Raw genomic sequence first — 12,427 nt, forward strand, 5'->3', positions numbered from 1 at the left:
TCCGATTTTCATCTGCACGAACAATATAACGAATTCCGCCTGTATTCTTTCAAAACTTGGGCTGTATCCAACTCCACTCTTAAGTCAAATATGAATGAGTTTGTGTCAACTTCAAAGATTTTGCATTTATAATAACTTTCATCTCAGACTTCCTAGTTCTAGTAAGTTAATGCTTTTTTCCTCATAACATCAGTTTCTTGATTTAAAATCTGACTCCATAAAACTACATTATTGTAACTATATGTTCACCTCCGAAATGCGTCAATGCTTGTCACGTTTTCTAGAATGCATCTGATAACATATCGCTGGTTGTACCCGCTGATAACATTATGTTACATCCAGTATGCTTCCTACACCGTGTTTCCTAAAACAAAGAATAGTAATGTTTTATCTAATCAGTGTGCAGCTCCAAAAAGCTCCACCCTCAACTAACGAAGTACTAACGACCAGTTAAACCCTTCTACCTTCAGTGCTACCACACCTCTACCCCTTATCAACTATACGCTCGTCAAGCATAGTTTGACGTCCGACAAAAAACGCACTTAACCTTGAAACAACCGAATGTGCTAAGATGCTACTTCCCGCTTCCAAGCTCACAATCTGAACACACCGAGACCGAACACGTTGACGAGCCCTGTATTGATCTTGAAACTTTGAAGGGACTTTATAATTGGGTGTTTATTTCTATTTCCGCATTCGAACACATCGACTGGCTTGGCGTGGCATGGCAGGGCGGGCGGGTGCTCGCCTAACGCATGATGGCAATGGCATTGAAGCAACACACCAATCAGCACCAGCAGCAACAGCAACAGCAGCAGCAGTCGCACCGCTACCGACGACCACACCACCATTGTAGGTATTACCAAGGTTAATGACGACGACGACGCGACGGTGGTGACGAGCGAACCTGTTTTCCACGTGTGCGAGATCTAGCCAAAAAAGGTGTTCAGCCCTTTCCAAGAGCATCCAGCTCAGCTCAACACCGAACAGCTGAACCAATGTAGTGGCGGTGTGTGGAAGAGGTACAGTACCGGAAAGTGTGGTTGCATCGAACAGATTGATGGATATGATTGAAAATCGTTTGCCTTTATTGCATTTTCTTTAAAATATATGATTAGGCTGAAACAAATTTTGATTTTCTCTTATGTCACTCTCGAAAATTTTTAGTCTTACTAGCTCACTGACTTCTTCACCCACTCACATGGTCATCTGCTCACTCACTAAATCATTAAAGTTACAATCACTTTTACTCTTACTTGATACTAGATGGTGGTCCATTTACTAGATGTGCCACAACTCGTAGCCCATGCCACGTTTAGAGTCCTTACAACTGCAAAAAGCCAACGTATGCGCGGCCTACCACGGAGCCAACGGCTTCTTCCTAGCTTTCTGCTGATTATGGTTTTGGCTTGTCGTTCCTCCGGCTTACGAGCTGCGTGCCCAGCCCACCACAGCCTGTCGTGTTTTCTACGCTTCACAACATCTCTTTAAATATTTGCTACAGTTCGTAGTTCACGAGACCCTCCTGTTGAGGCACCGCCCACTGGCAACACGGGTATTGCACACGACCACAGCAGCGAAGCTAAGTTGGGGCAACCTTAAGATTAAATGTTATACGTCAACGAAGGAAAAGAACCAAAACAAAATCTAATCAGAACGAGAGTGAATTGCATAATCTTCTATTATCACGTGGTAAAATTATAAATTAGTTATCGTCGGATATTCCTGTTAGATATCCCTTTAAATATATTCCTTTTTCTTCTATTAGTTGAGTGATTTGGACGTAAGTGAAGAATTGCCGTTAACAGACAAGCAAATTAATTGATTTCATTTCTAGAAGTATCTTTTTTTCGCCGCTAGCTGCCGGGAACTTACAGTTACAGTTTTCTAATAAATTCCACTACATCAGTCAGTAAGTAGAAATAAGTAATCAGAAAATAATTACTAAATATAAAATTTACCATATACATCATTGATGCTGAAAGGAAGGAAATTTCGCTAAGAGTGAGGCGGTTCAGAAGTAAGAAGAGGAGAATTTGTTCACTTGAAGGAAACTATTCATGTAAGTTTTGTGACTTATATTTCGTTATGTTTAATCGTTAAATAAAACATTATTTATAGTTTCGAGCTGCTGAACATCAAAAGAGCTGCTACGAAAATCAGTGACCCATCCGAACATTTTCGAAAATGAATATCCAAGGACCTAACCTCAATAGTACCGAGATAACGGACTGTAGCTGTGCCATCTGCAACGGTCCTGATCATGATGACGTCGGTATGGTGGGATGTGACAACTGTTCCCAGTGGTTTCACTTCAAGTGTGTTGGAGATTCCGCTGACGTAAAGGATATTTCATGGGTTTGTATCACCTGTAAAGAGAAACCTATGGCTGCAGCGGAAGGCGGTGACAAGGTAGAACCAGCAATTCAACAGAAAGGGGTTTTGAAACCAGACACAGTGCCCGCTGAAAAGTCAACGGCTTTGGAAGATACGGGCGCGGAAGTGTCTGCTGTTGAAGATTTAGAGCGGGAACTAGAACGAATAGAAGAAATGCGGAACGAACAAATGCGTAGATTTGAGTTGGAGAAAAAAGTACATCGGCGGAGACTTGAGGTACAGCGCGAGCTAGCCGAGCAGAGGCAGAAAATGGAACGCGAAAAAAGGCAAATCGAGCTGGAATTCGAGAAGGAGCAGTTACAGAAAGCGATAGCAGAAGAGGATGCATTCCGCAAGAAACAACAAGCGATGCGATATGAACTGCAAGGTAATTTGGATCAGTTGCGGCAACGGCAGACAGGAAACTCATTGCAAATGAAGGCAATTTGCGCACCACAAAGCTCGGGAAAGAGTTCGGCGGAGAATGTGGCCACGGTAGTTCAGACAGAATCGTCAGTTCGGCCAAGAGACTACCGCGGTGCGTACAGCAAACACTCTACACCGAAGAGATCCGAGGAAATTCCGGCAATACTACCACGGGCGGAACAGAGACCGGCCCCCGAAATCAACCCAGAAGCAGACATTTCGTCAGATGAGGAACAAAGCGTTCCTGATGCTGCTCCGGTTCTACAAGCAGCGAGGCCCACAAGTGCACAACTTTCAGCTAGACAGTTTCTCGCTAAGAAGCTGCCTGTATTCACAGGTCGTCCAGAAGATTGGCCAATGTTTATTTCGAGTTACGAGACGGCAAACGAGGCCTGTGGATTTTCCAACGTAGAAAATTTAGCTCGTTTACAAGAATGTCTAAAAGGACAAGCATTGGAGGCCGTTCGGAGTCGACTACTGTTGCCCAATGCAGTGCCCCAGATTATCAACTCGCTGCAAATGTTATACGGCCGTCCAGAACAGCTGCTCAATATGCTGCTCTCCAAGGTTCGTAAAGCGGAATCGCCTAAAGCAGATCGTTTGAATACATTCATCAATTTCGGTATGATTGTACAGCAGTTAGTCGACCACTTAGAGGCGACGAATATGAGAGACCATTTGGTGAATCCGATGCTGATCCAAGAGTTGGTGGAAAAACTGCCGGCTGGTACCAAAATTGAATGGGTACGCTACAAAAGACAAGTAGTTGGTGTAACATTACGCACTTTACATGAGGGGCATGAGGGATTTGTTCATACGCATGGTGCCACGGTTAATGTAGGTAGTGGTAAGAAGCCTGCAGAAACACAACAAGGGAGCAGAACTCCGTGTCCGATGTGCGATAGAACTGACCACCGAGTTCGGAATTGTTCAGAATTTCGAAAGTTGGAACCAGCCGACCGGATGAAAGCCGTTGAAAAATGGGAACTTTGCCAGATATGCCTGAACGATCACGGTAAGGCAAAATGCAAGCTTAATATAGTGTGCAAGGTAGACAATTGCGGGCAACGACACAACACTCTTCTGCACCAACCACGATCAATGCTTTGTTCCGACTGTAACACCCACATGCAGGTCGGCCTGTGTGAACCGGTAATATTTCGAATGGTGGCAGTAACTATCTACAACGGTTACCATGCAATCAACACGCTGGCATTTTTGGACGAAGGCTCGTCCTACACACTGATAGAAAGTTCTCTGACAAACCGGCTTAAAATAAAGGGCCAAACTTTACCACTTTGGGTAACCTGGACGGCTGGCATGACAAGACTTGAAAGAGAGTCACAGCAGCTCCAATTGACGCTGTCCGCACGAGGATCGAACGAGAAGTACTTGATCCGGAATGTACATACAGTGCAATCCCTCAAGCTTCCAGAACAAGCATTGCGGTATGCTGAAATGGCAAACCAGTACCGACATCTTCAAAATCTACCAGTGGTAGACTACGACAAGGAGCCGCCAAAAATTCTAATTGGACTAAAGCATCTCCATCTGTTCGCTCCACTGGAGTCACGAGTCGGTAAACCAGGAGAGCCAATCGCCGTGAGGTCAAAGCTTAGATGGACGGTCTATGGTTCGCAAATTCCCGATGAAGTGACATCGCCCTATGTTGGATATCATTCGTGCGACGGCGTAACCAACCAAGAGCTACACGATTTGTTACGGTCCCATTACGCTTTAGAAGATGCTGGTATTTCAGTGGATTTGCTGCCGGAGTCAAACGAGGATCTACGAGCCCGGCATATCATGGAAAGCACAACTGAGAAGATAGGTGATCGATTCCAAACGGGACTGCTGTGCAAAGAAGATGATCCACAGTTTCCAGATAGCTACTCGATGGCGCATCGGCGAATGAAGTGCTTAGAGAGAAGACTGCAAAAAGATCCAGAGCTTGAAAAGAACGTTCAAACCCAGATCGTGGAGTACCAGCACAAAGGCTACTGTCACAAAGCAACAGAAAACGAGTTGACCAGCGTCGATCCCAGGAAGGTGTGGTATTTGCCACTGAGTGTCGTGCTAAATCCGAAGAAACCGGGTAAGGTGCGTTTAGTGTGGGATGCTGCAGCTGCTGTGCAAGGTGTTTCACTCAATTCGCAACTACTAAAAGGACCGGATTTCCTCACGTCGTTGCCATCAGTGATCTGTCAATTTCGGGAACATCGTATAGGGTTTGGTGGCGACATCAGGGAGATGTTTCACCAAGTGAGGATTCGGCCAGAAGACAGACAAGCTCAACGGTCCTTTTCTCTGGACAGGTCTATGTAATGGATTGTGCCATATTTGGCGCGACCTGTTCCCCTAGCCAAGCCATGTACGTAAAAGATAGTAACGCCAAGCAGTGGGAGTCAAAGTATCCAGAAGCGTCCATGGCGGTCGTTAGGAAACACTACGTGGACGACTATTTTGACAGCACACATACCGTCGAAGAAGCAGTTCAGCGAGCTAGAGAAGTCCGGTTCATACACTCCCAGGCCGGCTTCGAAATAAGGAACTGGGTATCCAATTCCGAGGCGTTCCTGCAACAGTTGGGTGAAACGGAGAGAAGCGAAGCGGTACACTTCAATCGGGACAAATCTACGGATACAGAACGAGTATTGGGTATTATCTGGAGTCCAGCTGAAGACGTGTTCAAGTTCTCCACCAAAATAAGGGACAATTTGCTACCCTATTTATTCGAAGGGAAAAGACCTACCAAACGAATAGTTTTGAGTTGCGTTATGAGCCTGTTTGATCCGCTAGGGCTTCTAGCACCGTTTACGATCTACGGTAGAATCCTGATTCAAAGCTTGTGGAGAACAGGATGTGAATGGGACGAAACAATAGATGATGAATCTGCGCGAAAATGGGCGTTATGGATAAGTCGTCTGTCAGTTGTAGAATCTGTGAAAGTTCCTCGTTACCATTTCGGGGACGGCATCCTGCTCAAGAAAGATTCCCTGGAGTTGCACATCTTTACTGATGCCAGTGAGTGCGCTTACGGCTGTGTAGCGTATTTTCGTATTATGGCTGGTGGAGTTCCTGATGTTCATTAGTGCAAGCGAAGTCAAAAGTGGCGCCATTAAAGCCGTGCACTATTCCGCGGTTAGAATTGATGGCAGCTGTGCTGGGCGCCCGTATGGTGAGCACGATCAAGGAGAGTCACAACTTGGAGATACAACGGGTGTACTTGTGGACTGACTCGCGTACGGTTCATTCTTGGATTAGATCGGATTTGTGGCGTTATAGAATTTTCACCGCACTGCGAGTAGGTGAAATTTTGAATCGAACGATGGCTTCTGACTGGCGCTGGGTACCGACCAGGCTCAACGTAGCGGACGAAGTAACCAAGTGGAGCAACGGGCCGAAATTGGAGACAGACAGTCGATGGTATAAGGGTCCATCATTTTTGTATCTGCCGGAAGAGGCGTGGCCAACTCAGCCGGAGATAACACCAAATGTTCGTGAAGAGCTTCGTACTACGTTTTTGTTTCACGATCTGGAGTTTGCGGAGCCGATTGTGGACGTGATGAGATTCTCTAAATGGAATGTTCTGGTAAGGACAGTCGCATGCGTTCATCGATTCATCAGAAATCTTCGTAGAAGGCAACAGGGGAGGCCGATTGAAGCCCTTCCAACTACAGACAAAGTGAGAAGCGTAGTTCGGCGTTTGGTCCCATCGAATAGACAAGCATTGCGAAGAGAGGAGTTCCAAGATGCCGAACGGTTCCTGTGGAAGATGGCCCAAGGTGAGCGATTTGCAGCCGAGATTCGGATTCTTCAACAAAACAGAAGTGGAAAGAATTTACCGAAGGCAGAAAAGGACAGTGACCTTCATAAGCTGTCACTAGTTCTTGACGAGTTTGGTATACTTCGCCACGAAGGCAGGACAGCGGAAGCCCAATTTCTCCCTTTCGAAGTTCGATTTCCGATTGTACTACCAAGGAAGCATCCCATTACTATCAAGGTATTGGAGTACTATCATCAGAAGTTCGGTCACGCAAATCGTGAAACAGTGGTGAACGAATTGAGGCAGAGGTTCTACATCTCGCACATCAGAGCACAACTTAAGAAGGTAATGCAGGAATGCATATGGTGCAAAATACATAAATGTCGCCAAAAAGTTCCTCGAATGGCACCGCTCCCTATCCAACGTCTAACCCCGAATTTGCGTCCATTTAGCTTCACCGGAGTAGACTACTTTGGTCCATTGATAGTCACAGTCGGCCGCCATACAGAGAAGCGTTGGGTATCATTGTTCACCTGCTTGACTACTAGAGCCATACACTTAGAGGTTTCGCACAGTTTGTCCTCACAAAGCTGTGTGATGGCAATTCGTCGTTTTGCATGCCGGCGCGGTATGCCAATTGAGTTTTTTTCCGATAACGGAACAAACTTTGTAGGGGCGAGTAAAGAAGTCATCGGTAGCATCAGCGAAAACTGTAGTGATATTTTCACGGATGCCAGGACAAAATGGAATTTCAATCCGCCCGCTGCACCTCATATGGGTGGAGCCTGGGAAAGGCTTGTTCGTTCAGTAAAAGAGGCGATGAAAGTGTTTGAAGACGGGCGTAAGTTAACAGACGAGGTTCTACTGACGACTTTGGCAGATGTGGAAGATATGATTAACAGTCGTCCTCTAACGTACGTACCGCAAGAGTCTGCAGAGGCTGAATCACTAACCCCAAATCATTTTATTCGTGGCCTACCATCAGCTGGCCGTGATGTCTTCGAATCGATGACTGGAGATGCGGAAGCTCTACGCGACAGCTACAAGCGATCTCAGCAGTTATCTAACAAGATCTGGAAGCGTTGGCTGGAGGAGTACCTCCCGTCGATAAATAAGCGCTCGAAGTGGCATGCAGAGTCGGAGCCAATTACAGAGGGTGACATTGTGTTTGTAGCTGACGAAGATAACAGGAAACTTTGGGTACGAGGAGTTGTACAAGAGGTAATTCGAAGTGCTGATGGACGTGTTCGACAGGCTATAGTTCGAACGAAGAAAGGTTTGTATCGTCGTGCAGTGGCAAAACTAGCGGTACCAGAAATTCGCACGGTGCCAGTGGGCTGTTGAGGCACCGCCCACTGGCAACACGGGTATTGCACACGACCACAGCAGCGAAGCTAAGTTGGGGCAACCTTAAGATTAAATGTTATACGTCAACGAAGGAAAAGAACCAAAACAAAATCTAATCAGAACGAGAGTGAATTGCATAATCTTCTATTATCACGTGGTAAAATTGTAAATTAGTTATCGTCGGATATTCCTGTTAGATATTCCTTTAAATATATTCCTTTTTCTTCTATTAGTTGAGTGATTTGGACGTAAGTGAAGAATTGCCGTTAACAGACAAGCAAATTAATTGATTTCATTTCTAGAAGTATCTTTATTTCGCCGCTAGCTGCCGGGAACTTACACTTACAGTTTTCTAATAAATTCCACTACATCAGTCAGTAAGTAGAAATAAGTAATCAGAAAATAATTACTAAATATAAAATTTACCATATACATCATTGATGCTGAAAGGAAGGAAATTTCGCTAAGAGTGAGGCAAGGTTCAGAAGTAAGAAGAGGAGAATTTGTTCACTTGAAGGAAACTATTCATGTAAGTTTTGTGACTTATATTTCGTTATGTTTAATCGTTAAATAAAACATTATTTATAGTTTCGAGCTGCTGAACATCAAAAGAGCTGCTACGAAAATCAGTGACCCATCCGAACACCTCCAGATCCCATCTTTTGGTACACCGTCTTGTATTGTTCGCAGCACTCGCAGCGTTCGAAGACTACAAAGGCTTCCTGATAAGCTTCTCTCAACGTCCATGATTCAGCGACCGGAAGAATCAGAGTCTTGTACATTGCGAGTTTTTGTCTTCGTTTGCAGTCTACGGGACTTCAGTTGGTTTCGCAGACTGAAAAAGGCCAGATTCGTAGCCGCAATCTGTCTTCCCATCTCTCGGGTAACACCATTATCAAACGTCACTAAATACAGTATCAAGATAAACCAGTTCGTTCACAACATCAAACTTTTCACCACTTCGTCACCTCTACTACGGCCGAACCGATGTTTGCTAATCATGTTTTTGTGCTAAACATCTGAACGCCTCTACCACGGTCGCGAAGCCTAGAAACATGGGCGACTGCGTGACAATTGTTCCGCTCATTTGCAAACCAACAAAGGAGCTTCCAGTGTTATGTTGAATAGTAAGTTCGATGGAGCATCGCCCTGCTTCAGTCCGTCTAAGATTACAACAAGCGATGACGAAATTGCATCCGCAACCCTGGGTGGCCTCTGCTGTACATAGTAGCCGTCTCCATTCCACTCGGTCCATGGCTGTTTGTATCCAGTTCCGCACTCTGCGTAGGGTTTGCAGATTGTCCTCCACTTGGTCGACCCACCTAGCTCGCTGCGCACCACGTCTTCTTGTACCGGTCGGATGACTCTCGAGAACCATTTTAGTCGGGTTGCTACCCGACATCCTGATGACATGACCCGTCCACCGTAATCTCCCGATTCTCGCGGTGTGGGCGATGGTTGGTTCTCTCAGCAGCTGAGGCAGCCCGTGGTTCATTTGCCTTCTCCAAGTCCCGTCTTCCATCTGCACTTCGCCGTAGATGGTACGCAACACCTTCCGTTCGAAAACTCCAAGGGAGCGTTGGTCCTCTGCACGTATGGGTCCATGTTTCGTGCCCATAGAGGACGACCGGTCTAATCAGCGTTTTGTAGATAGTTAACTTCGTGTGATGGCGAACTTTGTTCGATCGTAGAGTTGTGCGGAGTCCAAATTAACAATGCGTCTCTGAATTTATCTGCTGGTGTCGTTGTCGGCGGTAACCAGTGAGCCCAAGTACACGAATTTTTCTACCGCCTCGATTTCGTCACCGTGGATAGAAATTCGGGGTGGCGGGCGCGGTGATTCCTCCATGGAGCCCTTTGCCATCATGTACTTTGTCTTCGACACATTAATGACTAATGCGATTCGTCTGGCTCCACTCTTTAGTCGGATGTACGTTTCCGCTTCGTCTCAAATTTACGAGCTATAATATCAATATCAACAGCGAAACCAAGCAGCTGAACGGACTTCGTGAAAATCGTTCCACTCGTGTTTATCCCCGCTCTTCTAATTACACCCTCTAAAGCATCTAATTACACCACTCGATCCATCGTCGCCTTGATCATTCGTATCAGTTTATCCGGGAATCCGTATTCGTGCATAATCTGCCACAGCTGTTCTCGATCGATTGTATCATACGCCGATTTGAAATCGATGAACAAGTGATATGAGGGCACGTTCTATTCGCGGCATTTCTGCAACACCTGGCGGATGACGAACATCTGATCAGTCTAATCATCTTCATAAAAAAAACATGTTTGATCATAATCTGGGTCTGCAAGTTGAACTCCCGCTATTTACCGAGAATCTGCCACAGGGTGAACAACTGATCCGTCGTTGGTCGGCCCTCACGAAAATCCACCTGATATTCACCGACGAAGAACTCGTCAATTGGCTTCAGCCTGTTAAGGAGAATTCCGGACAAAATATTGCACACTTAATGAAGAAGTGTTATACCTCTGTAATTTACCCCAACCAGTTGATGGCCTTTTTTGTGTAGAGGGTAAATGAGACCATCCAACTAAGTAGCCGACAGGTTTTCCTCTTCCCATATTAGGTATATTGAATATACTACGGTGTAGGACTTGAAACAGCTGCTCATCATCTTGCTTGAGAAGCTCGGCTTGTTGTTCTTCAGCCTTCTAATGACAGTCCTGACAGCGTCTAGCGTTGGAGATTCCACATCCTGTCCGTCATCCTCGTTTTGAAATCAGTCTGTTGCTCTTCCATTCCCACCGTTCAACAATTCCTCGAAGTGTTCTCTCCACCTGGCAGCTAACATTGTTTTGTATGTCAGCAAATTTCTACCGTGGTCGTTATACATGACGGAAGAAGGCGATGTTTTCTCCACACGCCATTAATATTTTGGTAAAACTTCCGCATATCATTCTGTTCCATGCTTTCTCGTGCTTGAGCAATCACATTCTCCTCGTGTTTTTTTTTTCTTTTTGCAGTGAATTCGTTTTTTGACTTGAAACTCTATATCGCTCCCTGCTCTGCCGAGTCTCCGACACCAGCACCCGGCTTCTGCCAACATTCCTCTCATCCGGTACCCTCTGGCACTTCTAGTCGAACCACCCGTGTCTTGGTCGTCAGTGTCTATTGCCTCCCACGCTACCGTACTCGTCGATCCATAGCTAGACTCCTACAGAATGATGAGATTATCGCTCTCGGTATTCTCGCTTACCTGCTCGTATAGCTTCCAGTGGTAGTCAGCTACCGTGCCGTCTGCTAAAAACGCTAGATGTTGAAACGCATCGACGGCTGGTTCTTCTAAGAACACTCTAGTCCAACACGGTTAATGACCGAACTTAAATCTTACTTACTACGAGGTAGTGATCCAAGTCGATGTTGCGACGCACTCGCTCACTAATACATTAACTCACTAACTCGCTCACGCGCTCTTTTTTTTCTTTACGTTCCCACTGGAACTTGGCCTGCCTATCTTCAATTTAGTGTTCTTTGAGCACTTCCACAGTTCTTAATTGAAGTGTTTTCTTAGTCTGCCATTTTATGAATTTGTATATTGTGGGAACAATGACACTATGCCCAGGGATTCGAGAAAATTTTCCCAGAATCGAACCTGCCATCTCCAGATTGGCGATCCAAAGCCCTAACCACTAGGCTAACTAGAAACCCCATTAGCAGCCAACTATATCCCTCTTTAACTCACTTATTTATTCACTAACAGGCTCACAAACTCACTCATTTACTCACTAACAGGCTCACTAGCTTACTTACTTGCTGACTTATTCACTCAATTATTCACACTTTTAATCACTAACAAGCTCACTCATTCACTAGTTCTTTAACTCACTAGCTCACTAGCTCACTCACTCATATAGTTAGCAATTAATTACTTCACTCACCAACTTACTAACTTACCAATATTCAAACTCACTAATTCTCAAACTCACTATCTCACGAACTGACTCATTAACTCACTAACCTACTAGCTCCTTCATTTTCATTTGATGGTTTCCGCTTGCAGTCACAGAAATAAGCGTTGATATTTTTATTTCATCGCTGACGATTCGATCCGCGGGTTTGGATCTGCTCTTGGCCTGTGGTTTATTGATTGTTTTATTTTCGATAACTATACATTTTTCATTTACTTACTCCAAATCATCAGAACAAAATTTGCGTGCTGTGTTTAGGTCGTACTGCTGTCATATTTTTGAACCAATTTGGCCGATGGCCACTCAAATAAATGCAATTGCTATGAAGATTTTTGTTTTAGGTAAATAAGAATGTGTGGACTGTGGAGTGTAAGTTCGTGCCAGTTTGAAGCAGATTTTGCAATGGAGTTGCGGCTTAGTAGTGCTACATGACTGTGCGAGAAGTTTTTTTTTTTTTCTACTGGTGCAATCCGACAATGGAAGTAACTGTTAGTTCCGGGGATGTCTGCCCGGTGGAGTGAATCGGGGGCTCCTTATTTTTGATTTTGTACCATAAATAATGGCTGTGACTCAGGG

The sequence above is a fragment of the Aedes albopictus genome, chromosome 2 (genome assembly GCF_035046485.1).
Source record: "Aedes albopictus strain Foshan chromosome 2, AalbF5, whole genome shotgun sequence".
Lineage (NCBI taxonomy): Eukaryota > Metazoa > Arthropoda > Insecta > Diptera > Culicidae > Aedes > Aedes albopictus.